Source organism: Anopheles merus, chromosome 2L (assembly GCF_017562075.2).
Source record: "Anopheles merus strain MAF chromosome 2L, AmerM5.1, whole genome shotgun sequence".
In the NCBI taxonomy this organism is placed as follows: Eukaryota; Metazoa; Arthropoda; class Insecta; order Diptera; family Culicidae; genus Anopheles; species Anopheles merus.
Genome location: NC_054083.1, coordinates 50,787,661 through 50,807,344, shown reverse-complemented (window position 1 = coordinate 50,807,344; position 19,684 = coordinate 50,787,661). Strand labels below are relative to the sequence as shown.

General features: G+C 46.8%; 1 protein-coding gene across 9 annotated transcripts in view; it reads left to right on the top strand.

The window, feature by feature from the left end:
• Window positions 1–340: 340 nt before the first annotated feature.
• The window catches only part of LOC121593586 (homeodomain-interacting protein kinase 2), a 71,837-nt gene continuing 52,493 nt past the window's right edge, over window positions 341–19,684 (top strand). For 5 of the 9 annotated variants that reach the window (XM_041916087.1, XM_041916083.1, XM_041916082.1 and 2 more), the window contains exon 1: window positions 567–2,568. The gene's annotated coding sequence lies outside the window, so the exon portion shown is untranslated. Of the gene's footprint in view, window positions 451–566; window positions 2,569–19,684 lie in introns of those variants that run through there. The other 4 variants (XM_041916081.1, XM_041916086.1, XM_041916084.1 and 1 more) reach the window with 4 other exon arrangements.

The window sequence follows — 19,684 nt, the reverse complement described above, 5'->3', positions numbered from 1 at the left end:
AGGTTGAACACATTTTGTAAACAAACGGAGAAAAGTTTAGAAAAGGGCAAAAACTCACCAAAAACTTAGTTTTTGTAAGTTTTTGCCGTCAGGATATGAACAGATGTTAAATTGTGATCTAGAAAACAATTTTTGCGTCAATTTCTATGCCATCATGATGCCGAGTAGAGTTCGCTTGTCAATTCGTGTGTGGTGAGCCAGCCTGGCTTTCAAAAGGCTTTCACGAAGAAGGGGGAAAAGAGACAGCTATCTTCCCAGCGACCATTGCTGTTCAGCCCAAGCCCGAATCGCGTACGCGTGAGCAGGATAGCGAATGCAATGTTGGAAAAGAAAGGCCCCGAAGGAAACGTCAAACGCGAAGGGCAAAAATAGCTCAAACGTCAAACAGAATTCGAAGCGAGAGGACGTACAGCGAAGGCCTCTCCGTTCGTGCGAAGCAGAAGATATGATGTAAGCGTGAAGCGTGGAGTTGGAGTGGAGAAAATTCGCATCACTCGTCACCCCCCTCCCATCCACTGAAAGTGTACTACGCACATGTGAAACCCCTGCGGCGGTGGAAAATCACGGCAAGGAAAAACCCGCACACCCGTACAGCGCATCCCAAACCAATCGTGAACCGTGCCCGAGAAAATGGTGCCCATCGGGACAGAAGAAGCAACGCAGAGGTGAACGAGCGCTAGTGTGTGTGTGTGTGTGTGTGCGTGCGCGTGTATAGAATGCGGTAGAGTGTGTATGTGTGCGCGGAGTGGGTACGTGCGTACGAGCGAGGTTTGCGGCAGTGTGTGAGTGCTCTGGTGAGGTGGCGCCCGCAATCGTGGCAGTGTGTGCGTGTGTGTGCGCGCTTCGGTTGGTTGCTGGCGTATGTTTTCGTTTTGGTCGGTCGCAGGAGCGTGAAAAAACGTGATCCTTCAGCTCGCTGCCACAGAACGTCCCAACTTGGTGTGGAAGTGGGTGGAAGCAGTCATCACCATCCTCGGCATCCACGGACGGGAAGCGGGGACACCCCCACTGTAGAGGAAGCGACTTGTACGAAGCGAACAGGCCAAAAACGGGACCCCGCCGTTGCCCAGCAACTCCCTGGTCCGACAGGGCGAAGGGACAGTTCCGGGAAAAACCTCTCCCGCTCTCGCTCTGGCTCGATCTCACTCACTCTCTTCCGCTCCGTGTCTTCACTCGAGCAAGGCCTACTGCGGCGAACGAGAAAAGAGTCAAACGAAACACAAAGAAGGAGGAAAAGCCGTCATTTTCCTTCCAGCATTTCGCCCCGCTAGCTGAAGTGTTTTTTTACGAAGGCGTAGTAAGGACGGCATCGCATCGAACGCGCGCGCGTGTGTGTGTAGTTGTGTGTGTGGGTGTGCTAGCGTGCGTGTGACCACCACCCGGCACACACACACAAGCTTCCCTTGGCCCTTGGTGAGGGAAAACAGTATGGCAAGCGGGATTGCCACCGGCAGTCCTTACGGTGGAAAAGCGCTGCTAGACAACAACAACAACAACGGTTGCGAAGAGGCAGAAGCAGCAGCGGACGAAACAGTCCTGTAGACGTGGTGTAGCGCCTTCTCTTCTTAGTTTCTCCTCATCATTCCCCCCTTCGTGTCATCGCGCCAATTAAAGGAGCAGCTGCAGCTGAATTAACGCCAAACGCATTTTCACCGGCTTTTCCGCGTCCATCTGCCTGTATGTGAGTGTTAGTTTCTGTGTGTGTGTGTGTTTGATAGGGAAGTTGCGTCTTTGCTTCCGTTGGATTTTCCGAATCATTTCCGGCTTTTCCGAAAGGACAGCTCCCCTTTTTCTTTCCGTCATTCTCACCCCGTTTTCGGTCGGTCGGTCGGTCCTTTCCATCAGTGTCGCGAAATTGCGTGCGGTGTGTGCGTACAAATAAGTGTTTGCGTGTGTGTGTGTGTGTGTGTGAGTTTGCATTTCGTGTGCGTGTGCGGTCAACGTAGCTTTCTCTTGGCGATCGCAAAAAAGCAAAAAAAAAAAAGAAGAAAGCGAATAGGCAAAATTGTTCCTCATTTTCGTGAGTGTGTGCATGTAGGTGTTGTTTGTGTGTCCCATCCCCATCTCTTTCTCTATCTATCTCTTGGTGCGCTTATCGAGGTGCGTGTGTTTGTGTGCATATCATTTGTACGTGTGCCAACGTGTCCTCCCGGCCCTTCGCCAGCAAAGAAGAACGAGATTTTCCCTCCCGTGTCTATCAAAACATAACGATTTCAAGTTTGGAAAATCCTTCTCCCCCCCCCCCCCCCCCCCCTCGAGGGCCGCTGTGTGTAGCGGGGAGGTTGACCAGTGGGCCAGTTCAAAATCATACAACGCAACACCTTCCTTCCTTCCTTACCTACTCTTCAGCAACGGTGGTGGCAACGTGTTGTTGTTGTTGCATCTCCAGGGACGAAGCAGAACAGGCAACAGGCGGCAGCAGCAGCAGCAGCAGCAGAAGTGTTAAACTCACGAAACAGTGAACAGAATAAAGCCACGAAACAACATCCAACATCAAACCAGCAAAGTTGCCGTGTAATTTACGTACACTGCAAACTGCGTAACCGACGGCGGCGTGAACAAGAGCGAGTAAGTGTGAAAGAGATAGAGAAAAAAGCATTATTTTATGGTATAATTTTAAGTATTTTCTTTATAATCTTGAAACACTTGATTTTGTGGAGCAAAATTATTGAAGATTTATCGTTGGTGATTTCCAAGACAATAGCTCGCTGGGAAGCTCGTAAAACACTCTTCTTAATACCTAAAATCTTCCATATTTCACAAAAATATGTTTCCCAACAGGCCATATTTTGCTCTATGCATTCTTCAAATTAGAATATAGAACGGCATATGGGGAATCAGGCTTTTGAGTCCTTAATCCTCACAATTCTCTATTTTACTGGTAAAATTGGTAGATCGTTTTGCCAAATTTTGATTGTATTTGAACTCAGTACTTGGGAGGCCTGTTTGCACCGTACTAAGTTTCCCAAATTCACCATAGAAATTGATCCTGTTGTGAGAGTAAACATGTAATGTTCAGTAGTTTACATTTCCATCCCTTTTTTCATAGTAGTTTGAAACGAAAAACTAACTTTACGACCTTTACCGTACCTTGCGTTCGAATTACAATCTCTTTTTAATAAGCTTATTTTAAACAATTTTCCCCGAAAAACGGTCCATAATTTTTCCTAGAATTTGCCCAATTATCCATCACTCGGCTGGCTGGCTGTTTGTGTTTGGTGTTGTTTTTCTCGCATCGTAACCGTTTTAATTTTCCAACCTTTTCACACACTCGCTCGGACACACCAGACCAGAGTGTGAGTGTGTGTGTACACGTTTGTTCGTGTGTGTGTGTGTGCGTGTACGCTTATGCCCTCTATTTTTCATTGGGAATCGTGGCTGTGGTTGTTGGGTTGGGGTGCGCGCATCATCGTCGTGTGAGCGATGAGAAATAATAATAATAATACGCACGTAGGCCGCGTTTTGCCCCGTTCGGGCCCTTACTGCGTGTGTGCGGTCGCCGCCTGCTTTGCCGCGCGCCACTCGACAAGCCAGACAAACCCAAAATGGTGGCAGCAGCAGCAAACAACACACGCACGTAGCTGTGTTGGTGTTGGTAAGCGGCTGCAATGGTATGTGTTGTGTTTGGTTGGTTTGTTGGTTGAGAGGTGGAGGAGGTTTAAGGGTGTGGGGACCCCGGAGAGCGGGCGGTGTACATTCACTCGTACGGGGGTTGGTGCGTGCGTACGTGCGTGCTTGGGTGCGTGTGTGCGAGCACACCATTGACCACCACCATCACCACATCCTCCTCTCGAACAGGGTGGCAAAGGGTTGCAAATGACCGCGGAATGACCAGCGGATAGTTTCATTATCTTCGCTTCCCTTTCCATGGGCGGCTTTTTGGCGAAAAAGACGAACAAACAACACGCAGAAGAGGATCCGCTGTGGTGGTAGCTCCTCTGCACCAGACCACGATAAACACACACGCACACACATCCGGGGATCCACAAACCATATGAAACAGTTCAACACAACACCCCCGTCCTCGTTCTGGCTGATCGTTGTGTTTTTTCACACTTTTTCTGAGGGTTGAGGGGGTGGTTCATGTGACCCGTTGTTCTCGCGTTGTGATAGAAGGGAGGCAGGCGCAGGTCTGTGATTGTGATTGTAAATTGGAACAAAAGAATGAGCTCCGCTGATGCAGGTGGAAGTAAGCCTGTTGCATACAAGCAGAGAAACACACACACACACACAGACAGACACACGATCACCCTCATCAGTGCCGTCTCGATCGATCTTTGAAACGCACGCAGCTTACACCTTTTGGGAAAACCTGCTAGAACGAAAATTGTACAACCTGTGTGTGTGTGCGTGTGTATTGGTATTTGTGGAGTTACACGCACACAGCTACAGACCGTCACGTAGAGCGTTTCTGCGGTTGGGTAATGCGATTTTGGGGGTGTTTTTCTTCCTACTGCTTGCTTGTGGGATTGGTAGGGGTGGTTAGGAAGGGGTGTGGGATTATAATCGACGTTGGGGTTTTTCCTTCTTGGCAATTTGCATGCTTCCCCGCTGTTGGTTGAGTGTGTTTGCCTGGTTTTTACATTCCTGGTTGCCGTGGCGTTTGAGGTTGGGGGTGGTTTATTTTTGATCTCACGACGCATCGATGTGTGTGTGTGTGTGTGTGGGCAAGTGGAGACTGTTCGGAGGATTTAGTGACTTTGAGCTGTTCGGACACATTTATGACTTTCTTAAATCTTTTTATAGTTTTGTTTTGAAATGCAGCAGCAATTCCGATGGTTGTTATTAAAAGGGCTTAAGGTTTGAGGGAAAGATGAGTGAAGAAAAAATATTGACAAAGAATGTGGTGTATGTTATGCTACGCATTCATGAAGTCATATCAAACATTCTACAAACGATAGTTGCTCTGGGGAAAGCTTACAAACACAAAGAGAACTGATCATTTGATGTCAAGATGACGTTGGTGACGTCAGATAATGTTGAAAAAATATGTTGTAAATATATATTCCCATATTGTCATTTAAGGTACATTTCAAAAAAAAATCTATTTTAAATCGCCAACCTTTATTCCATCTTGTAGACAAACATTTTTCCATCGAAATCGAGCCTCAGCTAAGAATGGAAAGTTCCGTTTTGGAACACTTTTATCTAGGAAGGCCATTTGTTTGCTTCGTTCTGAGACAAATTCATTCATGCTCTTCCATTCGGGAGCCCCCCAAAATCACGCACACACACACACACGCCCATAGAGCCATTGAGCAAATCACGATTCATCTCTCGCGCCGTTGGTTCTGTTCGTAATCCTTTTTGTTCTTCTCGTTCGCTATGACGTGTGTTGTTTTTCTTTGGCTTTGTCTCCACCAACACAGCCGTAGAATGTTTTTCTTTCTGCTGCTGCTGCTGCCAGAGAAACGCCAAAACTCTCTTTCTCCGGATTTTACAAGGATTATTATGTAGCCCCAAGATATGATGATGGCCCCAGGCTCGTAGCCACTCCGACTCCTACCTGAGCTCCATTTTGAGTCGATCGGTTTATTTTTACTTTCCCTTCCCCGTTCGGTGTGACGCATTATTGGCGAGGAAATGCAATCAACCAGGAGCCTGTCCTGTTTTCACTTTCTCTCACTTTCAACCAAGGATCCAAGCATCCTTTCAATGTGAGCGCAGGCGTTCGAGAGAGAGAGAGAGAGGAGAGCGCAAGAGCGTTATCATCTAACGCATTCCTGCTGTACGTATGTGTGTGTGTTTGTGTGGCCGGGAAAATGCTGTTGACCTTTGATATGATTTTCCTTTCTATTGCGCGCCCAGGACGAAACGCGCGCATATACCGGCTCTCGGCAGTATCGACGTGCTTCGTATGTGTGTGTGTTTGTATTGTGTTGGCACAAAGAAAAAGAAGGGGGGGGGGGGGGTGGATAGGAGGAAAAAGAATGTTTTGGATTTTCCCAGCCCAGGCCAATGGCATTATTTTGTGTGTAAGTGTGTGTGGGAGGCGGTTTTCCGATGGGAAATTTCGATGAGAAAATCCACCCCGTGCGCGTGCACGGTTGTGTGTGTGTGTGTGTGATGGCGATGAGTTGGACATGCTTTTTCCTTCTCATGTTCGCGTGAAGGCTCTCTTCCAACGGACGTGGTCTTGAATGAATTTTCCTTTGGCCAATGTGCTCACAAACACACACATACACAGCAAATCGGGGGTTGTCCTTTTTCCTCGATTGCCGGCTTTTCTGTGTCGTATTAGTGTTGGTGCGCGGTTAGTTTGGCTGGGCTTTTCCGATGACGAAGAAGATGTTCTATTCCCAGGGGGGACGAATAACAAGTAACAATCTGTCAAGGTTGTAGTAGAGGTGATGCTTTGTTTCAGTGGCACGAATTAATGTTTTTGTTCTATCATTAGCTCGTCCTATGAAGGACTTTTATGTTAAATTTTGTTCAAAAATCATTTATTAATATTTTATATATACACTGTTTTATCCTCTTTTAACGCTTCTCATGACAAAGTAGTGTTCCTATTAAATCACTTTTCTCATTTTGTTTTCGTTGTTGTCGTTGCGATGGGTTGCTGTTTAATGTTTACACTTGCACGAAGCTTCTCAGTAGAGCCAAATGACGAAAATAGCTTGCGCGTTTCGGTGCGGGGATTCGCTTTCCGTGCAGCACGAAAACAACACGTAATCGGCTTCTCGACTCGAAACCCGGCCTCGGGGCCCTGTCTCGAAGGAAGATCACGAACACACGGGCGAGTAGAGGTGATCAGACCGAAAGATTGATTGACTTTTGGACCGTGGTCAAATTAAACCGGGTGTGAATTGAAATGTGTTTTTTTTCTTCTTTCGAATTCACTAGTAGAAACTATTTTCAATTAATGCCTTGGAAAGGGTTGTTAAGATTAAAATTGGAAGAAGACATAACCCCACCCTCTCTTAGGGAGCACTTGAATTTGTTTGTCTTCAACCGTTGTTTGAAACGTGATCGCGGGGGGAATGGTGTGCTCGAGATGGATCAATATATATTTTTATATAAATTCGCCTCGCGTCATACAATGTATAACCTTGAGCGGGGGAAGCCAGTCCGGTGAGCCTGGCACACGGAACACAATAGCGCAGAAGATAAGAAGACGGCGAACCATTGCGAAGGGCATACGAAGGCACTACCATTCCCAAGCAAAGGTGTGTAGTGTACACCGGACGGCTTTTGAGGTGTAATGATTGAGCCTCCGCTCCCGTTTTGGTCTGCGGCTGTGTTTGTGTGGAAGAAGTTAATCTTTTTATTGCTGCCCGAGACACGGTTTGGTACTCATGCTCCTCCTCTCAGCGTCGGTTCAGTTATGGTGTTGATCGAAGTAAGGAGATGATGATGGTGGAAGATAATACTTTATTGCGAATGCACTGGCAGCGCACAGTAAAAACCTGTTTGGTTTGTAATTGGTTGATTTTGCGTGGTTGTTGAAGTAAAGAGGTGTGTTTGTTGCATTTGTAGGGGGCGCTTTCGACGTAGGTGTCTTGGCATGTGTGCTATAATATTTGTATTTTATGAAGATCACATTATATTAATGGTTTATTTCAGAGTTTTTATTTACTCCGTTCATCAATTCTTCTTTTTTTTTGGGGTGTTTCGATCGGACGAGCGTGATAAGGTTATTTATTCTGAGATGAAGCGATTCCACGGAGAAAGTCCGAACGAACGAAGAGAGGCTGTAGTATGTATCCGCTTTCACGAAAACAAAAAAACCAACGGTAGTTCTTTGGGAACTCCCGAGATCTAGATTAAAACGTTCGAAATGTTGTGTGTCCGAAAAAAACATGTATAGCATTATTAGAAACCCAAACACACATTCACTGAAGTCCTCTCTCTGGAGGTCTCCCTGGGTGGTGGTGTGGAGACTAATGAATTGGCTGGAAGCTGACCGAAGATTAGATTTGATATTGAGAGTAAAGGGAGAGAGAGAGGTCCTAAAGAGAGGAGAGGGATTAGGTCCTAATAAAATTGGAACAGACGCTGGGGTCGTAATATATTTGATTAAACAAAGTTTGATAAGGATGAGATTAAATACTTGACATTTTATGATCGTTTGGAGTACCATGTTTTTTATGTTTTTATTTTGGACTTTGTGTAGGCCGTTCTGGACTTGATGATAAATAAAGACGCATAATAATCTGAATGGTGTCTCTCTCCTTGGATCTGGGAATTGAACTTCGTCCATCAATGGTAGGAGCCAGTGCGTGTATCCAATAAACCATATGGCTGCTTGTAAATCCAAGAGCTTAATGTGCTACTTGAATGAACCATCGCCCACTGAATAATTCCCCAGCTGCTCTATGTACGAATCAACGCATCATTTGCGTTTGATTTACTTCATTTATTGATGCGGCCGAAGAGCGCGTTCCCTCGGTACATGGAGTGGGTGAAATTTTCTCATTTCCCACCATCAAAGAACAGCTGCTTAAAATTTGCCAACCATTAGCATAGGCAAGTTTTTTTTACGCTGTAGATTTCCTTGGAGAGCCCACTTCCTTGGAGATTCTTTCGAGGCGCTGTAATCAACCGCATCGGAACACATAGCCTTACAGTGGTCGACGAAGGGTGGAGAGTTTGCGGGCCATTGGAAGAGGGAAGTCTTGTGAGGCGTGATTTCTTCGTAGCTCACGCTAGGGAAGAGGAGGAGGAGGTGGCTGTAAGAAGCAGTAGTAGCAGCAGCAGCAGCAGCAGCAGCATAAGATAATTTGGTTTTCCCGTGTAACTTTAGTACGTTTCGTAACGCCACGGATCGGAGAGGACGGCAGACTTCTCGGCTCGCTTCCTCCCCCCGGAGCCCATGCGCTACTTCCTGTCGAGAGTGTACCCCTCGCAACACCAACACTCTACTGAGGTGTATCGAAAGAAGAGCTGCTGAGGTGTAGAAGCGGAGAAAACCTCCATAAAAGCAGAATTCTGTTGCGTGGCCTCGCAGGTGTGATTTTTTTTCCTCGGTGTGTGTGTGTGTGTGTGTGCTGTTGTTGCTTAGCTCTCTCTCGCTCACTCTCTCTGCTCGTCGTTTATGAAGGTGTGCTCTGGGTGGTGCCTTATTACGTTCTTGTATATGACTTTCAGGGCTTCTTTCCTTCCGGCGAAATGTTGGCGGCTGGCGATGTTATTGCTAGCGGCGCAGGCAGAAGTTCTGTTGATCTTTTTACATTGTTTCTACGCTATGACCCGGGCGTGTGTGGGACGGCCCGAGAGAGAGTTGAATAACTTCACGGTTATATTGTGTGTGTTGGTGGGGTGTACCTTTTGTGGCCGGGCGGTGTTGGGCTTCATTGGGTATTCTCTTACTACTGTGCTGTGCCTACGTGAGATGTAGAGCTCTATAAAGATTGCTTATAAATTTCAAGTGTTTCATGATCGTTTAGAGAGGAACCTTAACGCTTGGCAACGAACTTTTTCCCAGTTGGTAGGAAAGAAGACCTTGTTAGCCCGTGGAAGAAATTTTGTATAGCAGTAGGCGCACTTGATGTCTTCAACTTTAGAACTGTTCCCAATGGTAGAGATTGAGTGGTGGAGTTTTGGGATGAAGGACATATTGCTAGCCCGGAGTTTTGTTTAATTTCAGTTTTGTCTTGCGGTCGTCTTGTACGATGGCACTTGTACGGTTCCATCAATACGACTAGAGATATTGCAGGTCATAGAGAGGTCGAACCTCGGTAACAGCGCTGGTAGAGTGAAGTGATCCTTCCTGTTTTCCGGAGGCTTCCGACGGGATATGAGGCCGACACAAACAGTCAACATCCGGTGGAGCAAAAGCCATTAATACCCATTGCTCCTCCAGTCCACCAACAACACATCAAGGGGTTGTGGAAGTGCGAGTGAGAACTTCGATTCTCATCCCTCCATGTGTTATGCACCTACAGGTCGGCTACCTTGTTTGGGAGTACGCGTTGGGAGTGATATATTGTACGTGGTGCTTTGTTACAGTGGCGGCACACACCTCTACAATATCCCCTCACCATTCATCTGTTGCACGTCGTGTCAAAATCGGTCAGGTCACGAAGGGGGGAGAGGCGTTGGGAGCTGTAGGCCCACTTTTAACGGCGCAACGATTTGCGATTGTTTTTATTTCCGCGATCGTGCTCCTCCGCGTCTGAATGTGTGCAGAGTGGTTGTTGGGGTGCTGCTACTAGTAGTAGTAGTATGAAAATGAGTTTCCATATGAATAGGAACTTTGGTGTTGGAAACAAAGAAAGACGAGAGCTTAAAAAAACAGACCCAAGAAAATAGAGCAAGCGAAAGAAAGGTGGCCTGGCCTGGCTCCGGGAGCGTTTGGCCGTGGGCTTTGGGGCATCGTCGGAAATAATCATGGCGCCTTCTTTTATGGCCTGCTTTCTTTGTTGTTGTTGTTTTGTTCCAGCGTTAGTTTTCGAAGCCTCCTCTCCCGCACCAACCACAACCTGAATGTCTTCCAAAGCGAGGCAAGAAGTCGCGCTATGGGCTGTGAATGGGTTTTTTTTTGTTGCTGTCCTGGCGTGTTTTTTCATTCTCTGATCTGTGCGAGTGGTAATTGGGGCTTCTTCTTGCCTAGTTTGCCTGGAGGATGTTACGGTTCATTGGTTCAGAGGCACAGAGGAGTAGCTGTAAAGCGTTTACTGGCTTGTGTATCGAACAAAAATGGGCTCGCTTTTCTAGTTTCTGTAAGGTTGGGACCTTTATTTCGCGATTCGTAGGCGTAACGTGTTGAATATCTCGAACAAGGGATGTGTTTCGATCTTTAGGGGCAAAACATCGGGTGAAACTTTTAATTGAAAACTTATGAAAAGGTGTGTTAAATTTGACGGGCTTTGAGAAAGAGTCGTGAAAAGTAGGGTCTTCCATCAAAGTGTTGGGCAATATTTGGAAATGTGTCTAGTAACTAATAATATTTGAATGGTTTGTCTCCATTTGCCCAATGGAAGGAAAGCAAAGATGCTATCTAATAGATTTCCACTTCAAAATTCTTGGAACTCATTTGCAAAACAACGCTCGCTCCTTCCGTCTCAATCGTTTGTGTTGCAAATGGTTCGAGCCTAATATGGTGCCTGATGAGGTTTCTGAAGTTCGGACCCCAAACCTAATATTCTTCGTACCACCAGCATAATAACTTCACACAGCACACGTTTTTGCTGTTGTTTGTTTTACCCCGTTAGCTCTCTCACTCGCTCTCGGACGCGGTACTTATTTTGGACGAACGGGCTGAGCAGAATTTGGGTTAAATCTGACAGCTGTCAGTGTTGGAAGGAAGGCGGCGCATCTATTTCTGTGTGTTTTCGGAGTTTTTGTTGTGTCGGAATGCATTCTGTGCCGATTTGGTGGCTGAGTTTGTGAGAGTACTTCAGAGTGGCTATTGTGGCGGCGCTCCGTTTCTGCGCTGGGCCAAACTTTTTGAAGTGAACAGTTTGTGTGAAGTAATTTTGGAAGTGCAATATTGGAATGGTAACGAACTAAAGTGATGACTTCACACCGATTGCTCATTGCTGCCATTGGTTCTGTGTTCTATTTTTGAAACCCAAACCTTTTAGGGGTCTCTTGTTTCGGTTGTTATGGTTATTTTTATAGCTCTTCTCCAATTAAAATAGCTTCCATTCTTGGGCTGCTCCCGGGGTGTCACTGATGCGCTAATGTGCGCTCGGGAAGTCGTCAGGAGGGGGCCTAGTTGGGGTTTTGGGTCGTCTCGCACACACTGGCACTGGGCTGACAATTTAGGTTAATAGTGTAAGTGTGTGTGTGTGCCGTTGATGTGATGGCGTCCCCCGCTTTTGGTTATGCGTGACGTGCGGAATGGGAGCTGGGTCCATCGGCTGGGGGTGGGTAACGTCTAATTGCATTCTCTTGCGCATCTAATTTTCGACAGTGCGTGTGTACGTAGTTCCATCGGTCCCAGAGCTCGACACACTGTATCGCTCCATCGCTGCTGTGCTGGGCCTTTGATGACAGCCCCGAGTCCGGGTTGTCGGCGACCGAGTCTGTAATTACTGCTGGGCCCACTCGAAACATTTAGTAAATTGCATCTCGCATTACGTCGGCACTGTCACACATATTCCGACGCCACAACCTGTAACGGGCTGTGTATGTGTCTTTGTGTGTCGTTGGCACTGCTAAACACAGGGGAAGCTGATTATGCCCCGAAAACCCACGTTGCAATGGAACATTACTCGACCTCCATTTGTGCGCTGTTGTGCTGTCCCGGAGTGTGGGATTTATTTTTAAAATTTTCCACCACCAACTCCCCCTCCCCGCCATTAAAATCACGTTTTCCTCTTCCGTACCGTACTTTTGCAAGGATTTGTCAGATTTTGTAAGCAAATGGAACAAAAAGCAGAACCAACAGTCCACCATCACCACCACCACGTGTGTCTCGGCTCTCGGCAGTGGAGATCTATTACTGTTTGTGTGTGTGTGGGGATGCTCCTTCCCCCTTGAGTGCAGGATGAACACTGTTTACTTACCATTAACCCAATGGGAAGGAACGTTTTTGCCTACCGCCGTGGAGACAGAGGCTCATTGCACCTCCCAGCCCAGCTGGGAGGGTACGGAGGAGGCAGCCTTGAACTTCCATTTCCAGCTTTTCCGTTTTGCTGTTGGTTTTTGCTTTGGAATGGGCGACCTAAGCAAGGAAAAACGTCACATCATATTTTGTATCTTTCTTAGTTTTATTCGTTGCCAGAATGAAAAATTGATAGAGGACGGCTACAACGTTCAAGAGTGGGTAAAGCTAAAGACAGATCTAATGCATTACATTGCTGAGGCCCTTTTTTTACCTTTTCAGCATCTCTTGCACATTGACTGTGATGGAGCTGTGTTAAAGCATCCGTTACGATGGACCAAGTCGCGTTTCCTTTTTGCCGATTTGCATCATTTTTCATCTCAAACTGTTAGCTTTTCCAACAGCACAAAGTAAAACCGAATGTTTACTGCAACATAAATCCTTTTAATGTCCACCCGCTGATTCACGTTTTCGGGATGGATTCTAATTTAGGATAGGTCAGCCAGTTTATGAGAACCACGTGAGCGCTGCAACTACACACACCACACTGCGCTTTTGTCGGCGTCTTCGTAAATAGGTTTGCATCTAATTTTATTCCCTCCAAGAAAAGCGTGTCGGTGTGTGCTTTTGCGTCGACAAAAAGGTGAAGTTGATGGATCGTGTGTGTGTGTGAGAGAGAGAGATAGAGAGTACACTCACGTGGACCACCCGGAAGGGAAAAATCTCCAAGCACACACACATCCATACTCGAGCGCAATGATGCATTTTTAGCAGTCGGCTTTTTCATGCCTCCACGTCTCCGGTCGGTGAGTTGTGTTTTGCAAAATCCGTCACCCCAGCCCAGGGATGGCGTAGTAGTAACGGCTGACGGTAACCCGGTTTTGGTTGCTCTCCCCATGTAACCGCTCGTTTCGTTTGGCGTGTTGGAATGAAGGTGTATGATGGGGAAACGGAACGGAAGGCAAAGCGGAGAAAACAAATGACACGCGGGGGGAGGTGGTGAAAGCCTGTTTGCTGCGGCCACCGTCTGCCCTGTTCGGTGGCCCGGTGAGTGTGTGTGTGTGTTGCATCCGCATCATGTGCGGCTACATGTGACGGATTGCATTGAAGGGAAAATCCGTTGGTTCTGACGTACAGTATTTTTTTTTGCTACTGTCGACGTTTGGTGCACACCACCAGTACCCCCCCAGCTGCAGGAGAGGTCTCGAACTTTATTCTGGCGCGCCAGTCATCAACGTCAACGTAAGGGGGAGCTGACTCCCCCCGGGGTGGTTGCCATTGGGGTTGGGGTTCCCTTTATTATGTAGCGTAGTAGTAGCAGAGGCAGCTTGAAAAATGAAAAATCGTTACAGACGATGGAAAAAGTTGGTCTCTATAGAAGGAAATGCATTATTTGCAGATATTGCAAGTACACTCGTTTTGCCGGCAAAAGGGAAAGGGTTTGGCGCTCTGAAAGCTTCCGGTTTTGGGGTGGCGGTTCTCCCCACTGCAATCGGGTATTGTTAAAATGGAAGAACTAATCGAACGATAAACGCTAATGGACGAGCGGGCGCGCGCGTTAATGAGGAACTGTGGTCGCGGTTGTGCAACATGTGCTAATGGTCGCGAGAATCGCTTAAAAGGAAGCGGTTCGGGAGATGAAACGTCATTTGTACTACTTCAGCTTGAATTGAAGGGTGAATCGATCGTCAAGTTTGTTTGCGCTTTGTTTTATAAAGACATTCGCTGTGGAAATTGTTACACTGTATCTGCTACCATGTGCACAGCGTGTGTACCGCCACGGCTGGTTGCATTTGCATTTTAGTGACACAATCATCCCCTCCAACCATCAACATCAAACACAGAAGGAGCGAGAAGTTAATCTTGTAAAGGGAAAAGAGGAGGACACCCGCCCGACCAGTCGCGGTTAGATATTCGTTGATAATTTGAACAAAGTGCATCCGGTGCCAAAGATGATTTATATTCGAATGCGATGCAAATGAATGTGCGAAGCTTGCAAAAGGTGCGCCGACGAATGGGTTCCGTGCAGCAGCAGTACACAGAAGTCTGTCGGCTGAATAATTCATACCACTTTTCGAATCTGACGTCTCCTGAAAAGGTAAAGTACTTCTGTTCGCTGTGGTTTGGTTAACAAAAAAACATTGTATCTTCTTTGCGGTTCAGAGACAGGAATTTGCTGGAATTGTTATCAACAGTTAAAATGAGTAAAGTTCGGGTTTCGGGGGGAGGTCATCTCGTGCGGCGGTACCATTTTGTGGCGCAACACCGTTGCCTAGCATATGAATCCGGGTAACTTTTAAAGGGTCCGTTATCAAGGAAACTGAGTTGCGTGAGTTTTGGTCACCTAGCAGCAACAGTTTCGGTCAAGGGAAACCATTGAAGGGCTTCAAAACTTTGAACTTTGGACGTTTTTGTGCTCCTCCTAAGATTGGATTGCTTACCGAGAATCGTTTGAAGGGGCTTCTCGAAAGTACTGAAAAGATTGCTTCACGTTACATAAGACAGATGACGACAAGGATTCAATAGCTTCTTGGAAGTTTCTACATATAAAGACGAATATTATAGCGCGGTTAGATCATATTCTTGTTTTTTGGAATGTTTTGCAACATGTTTCGAGAATGTTTCAATGTTTTAACTAGAGATGGGTTCGCCGGATCGCACCCACGGTTCCGCTCCGATTCCGGCAAGTATGATTCCGATTCCGACTCCAGAGAAACGGAATCGCTAGTTCCACCGGAATCGTCCGGAATCGCCCGGAATCGTCTGGAATCGTCCGGAATCGCCCGGAATCGACCGGAATCGCCCGGAATCGACCGGAGTCGCCCGGAATCGCCCGGAATCGCCCGGAATCGTCCGGAATCGCCCGGAATTGTCCGGAATCGTCCGGAATCGCCCGGAATCGTCCGGAATCGTCCGGAATCGATCGGAATCGCCCGGAATCGCCCGGAATCGCCCGGAATCGACCGGAGTCGCCCGGAATCGCCCGGAATCGCCCGGAATCGTCCGGAATTGACCGGAATCGACCGGAATCGACCGAAATCGCCTGGAATCGTCCGGAATCGCCTGGAATCGTCCGGAATCGTCGGAATAGTCGGAATTCCCCCATATAACCAAGATACCGAAAACGCCACCAATTTCTTGTACTAAAAATCCAGTTCCATCAAACAAAGCTAAAAAACTATCAGTTTGGTGGGTTAAGCCACACGGCCACAGAAGCAGCCACCACTTCAATTTTGTTGAAGTCAGATTTTTATGCACGGGCAATTTATTTGCTCAACATGTTTCACCTGTGTTAAAAATGTTATTTATTTGTGCAAAGGAAGCAATTAAACGTGTGTGTTTAAGTTGGTTTGTTGTAAAAAATTCATGTGTAATATGTGTATATGTGTGTTTGTTTACTTGCGAATGAACTCTTCCATTTCGCTGGTCAGTGCATAGTTTATAGACTAATAATATTGCTGAAGTTGAAGTGCAGTGATGTAAGTGAATGAATTTAATCAACCGAGGAGTTCAAATCCTGTTCAGCATATTGACCTAAGCCAAACCTTGACCAAACTTTTCCTCAAAGCATTTTTGGAAAAGGTGGGTTAAGGGTGGACAAGATAAATACATCGGATCGGAACTGGCAGCTCCGATTGTTCTAAAATTTGGTGGGTTAACGACTGAATCGACCACCACAAACCCACGTGGGTTTGAAGTGGTTTTACAGTGGGTTAAGGACGATTTGGTTATTTGGGCCATTTCATTTCATGTCCAGTGGCGCGTTAAACGGTGGTCGGACTGGGCGGCCGCCAGGGGCCCCGGCGATCTAGGGGGCCCCGTCATTGTGGATGTTCGACTTCGTATCGATTGTACCCCCCCCCCCCCCCCCCCCCCCTGGATGGGACTTTTACCATCTATTTCAAATAAACTTATTTTTCATTAATTAATTTTTCCCATCGCTTCAAGCACTGTATTACGAGGGCCCCGAACTGCAGAAAACCGGGGCCCCATACTACTCAAAGCAGCACATAAAATGTTCTAAGAAATCTGCCAATACTTGCATCAAAGTTGCAAGGGAAGAACGCTGCGACACGCGCGCACAGCTCAAATCAATACCTCATCATCGTTGGCGCAAAGTATTGGACAGAGCGAGAAATCGTCATTTTTTGCTGGTGTGGGTGGCCTGTGCACGAGACACCCAAACCCAAAACCACGCAGAGCAACTTGCTGCTAAAATGGAATGCACAGAACGCTGCGCTTAACTACCACCGAAAACCCGTTACACAACACAAGCATACAACACACCCAAACAAAAATTTAAAGGCCCCGAAACACAATATCAATACACCGGCTCGTAGCCGGTAAAATTAGCAGGAAAAATTGACTAACACCAAGCCAGCAACGGTGCTCCAGTGGGTAGAGGTTTCATTCGAGAAACGATTCCATCGATATCGATGTGTGCGCTTTTCAATTTGGCTTGGATGAAACGTGCCTGTGCTTGCGGGGGGCCCCTATACTTGTTTTGCAGATGTGTGCCGAAAACAGACAGCTTTCACGCGAAAAATGGTATTCACATCTCAAGCCTGAGATCGTGGAGCGTGCCTGCTTTTAACCCAAAACCTTAAATTTTCACGCGGGGCCCTACTCATCTTTTGTGGTCAACTGCCAAATAGGGGAAATCGGGAAGGAGTGGTATTCATAGGTCCAAAAAGGAACTGGGCCATGTTAATATTAAAATGATTTTTTATCACTATTTACATACAACTTTTTGGGTGAAGACAAGATAAAAAACCGATACAGCTATATTGAAGCCAAAACTCAAAGGTGGTTTACGGGGCCCCAACGATTATGTGGACTCTTCGATAAAGGGCCCCCGTCGGTAAGGGCTCCGTCGGTAAGGGCCCCCGTCGGTAAGGGCCCCCGTCGGTAAGGAGGCCCCGTCAATAAGGGGCCCCGTACATTTGGTGTCTTAGTGTGGATGGTCGGTGCACGAGCTCACCAAAAAAAAAAAGGCGGAGACACTTGCTGCTAAAATCCAATGCACAGAACACAGAACAGAACGCTGCGTTTAACCTCAAAGAAAACCCGTTACAATAGCCACAAGCACACATTATAAACAGACAAAAATTTAAAGGCCCCTACACAAAATTTCAATGCACCGGCTCGTAGCCGGAGAAATTGGCAGGAAAAATTGACACCAAGCTTGCGTCGCTTTAAAAAGCCTAGGAAGGTCGTTTGGTCAACGGTGCTTCAGTGGGTTGAGTTTTCATTCGAGAAATGGTTAAATCGATGTCATTGTGTGCGCTCTTGGCTGGGATGAACCGTCCTGTTCTTGTATACGGGGCCCCTGCTACCGCTTTGCGATTGTGTGCCGAAAGCAGACAGCTGTTTCACACGAAAAATGGTATTCACATTCCTGGCCTAGGATAGTGGATTGTGTGTGTCTTTTAATGCAAAAAATAAAATTTTCATTCTTGGCCCTGGACCGAAGAGAAGGGGAAATGGGAAAGGTTTCAGGTTAGAAGGAAGGGGGGAAGGGTATAAAAATACTCAATATGGTTTTTATCGACTATTTAATTTTTTGCGAATACAACAAGACTAAAAACCGTTACAGCTGCATCTACATACAGCCATACACAGCCATAATACGAAGAACAATCTCCATTGCCTCGGCTATTTGGGGCCCCGTTGATGATCCCGTCGATTGAGGGGCCCCAGTGAACGTATGAATGACTTGAAACGTCTAATATATAATGTAAATATAGTTTTAAGTTAGAAACTTATAGTATGTTATGATGAGTTTACGAAAAGAAAAAAAACGAAATTAAACAAAAGGTATTGTTCGTATTTCACTGCAAATATCAAGTCGTACGACTTTAATAACATGGCCTTTATAGGTTCGATTCCTAAGCTCTTTTGTTCCGGGTTCTGGGTAAGCTCTTTTGTTGCCAGTATACTAATAGGTTTCATGAACACTCCAAACATTTTTGGGAAGCCATACTTGCCGGAGGTGCATGCAAAGCAATGACGGAAAAAGTAAAATATGTATTAAATGTGGCTTCTAACATTTACTACTATTGGTTGACTACGATTCCTCACGATTCCGGTTGATTCCGGTCGATTCTGAACGATTCCAACAATTCTAGATGATTCCGGTCGATTCCGGGCGATTTCAGTCGATTCCGGTCGATTGCGACTGTTCCGGCCGCCGCGCATCTGTCAATGCTGGCTGTCGTTCATTTGAGCCAGGAATGTCGCGCACTGAGTTCCTCAATATCGTTCGACATGCAATCTAGCTTCTTGTGTTACTGGTTGTATCTATTTGTATTAGGTTATGCACTGAAGAAATGACATGAAATGAAATGGAATTCCGACTATTCCGACGATTCCGGACGATTCCGGGCGATTCCGGGCGACTCCGGTCGATTCCGGTCGATTCCGGTCGATTCCGGACGATTCCGGGCGATTCCGGGCGATTCCGGGCGATTCCGGGCGACTCCGGTCGATTCCGGGCGATTCCGGTCGATTCCGGTCGATTCCGATGGATTCCGCGCGATTCCGGGCGATTCCAGACGATTTCGGGCGAATCCGGACGATTCCGACGATTCCGGACGATTCCGGACGGTTCCAACGACTCCGCACGATTCCGACGATTCTGACGATTCCAGACGATTCCGGACTATTCCGGGCGGTTCCGGCTTGTCGGATTGAACCTACCCTTCGGAACTGGGTCCGAAATTTGTTGGAATCGTCCGGACCCAGTTCCGCTTTTTTGTGCGTTTTGCCCAACTCTAGTTTTAACGCCGCTACCTACCATTTATTGAAACATTCTTAACGAATTATTCCCAAGCCCGGGGAGTGGAAGTTGTCCTCGAGAACAGTTGGAACCGTGACCGAAAAGTTTCGAAATTGCAATTCAAATGAGCCTCGGGTACACGTTCGCGTCCATCGATACAGCAGGGAGGGCAAAGTCTTGTCTTTAAAATCAATATTTCATTTCCCTGCCACAGCGACGAGGGAGAGAAGGTGTGTGTTGGTGTGGTGCCCCCCAGTTGCCAAGAAGACGTAGAGAATTATTTCCATTTTTTTTAGGGATATGAAGATTCCTCTGGGTGCTTCTGATAAACCCTCGTCTTCCTACTGCTCTGACTATTGCAGGAAGTGAACGGAAAACGGAAGACAAATGGGATATTGAATTCCAGTTTGATC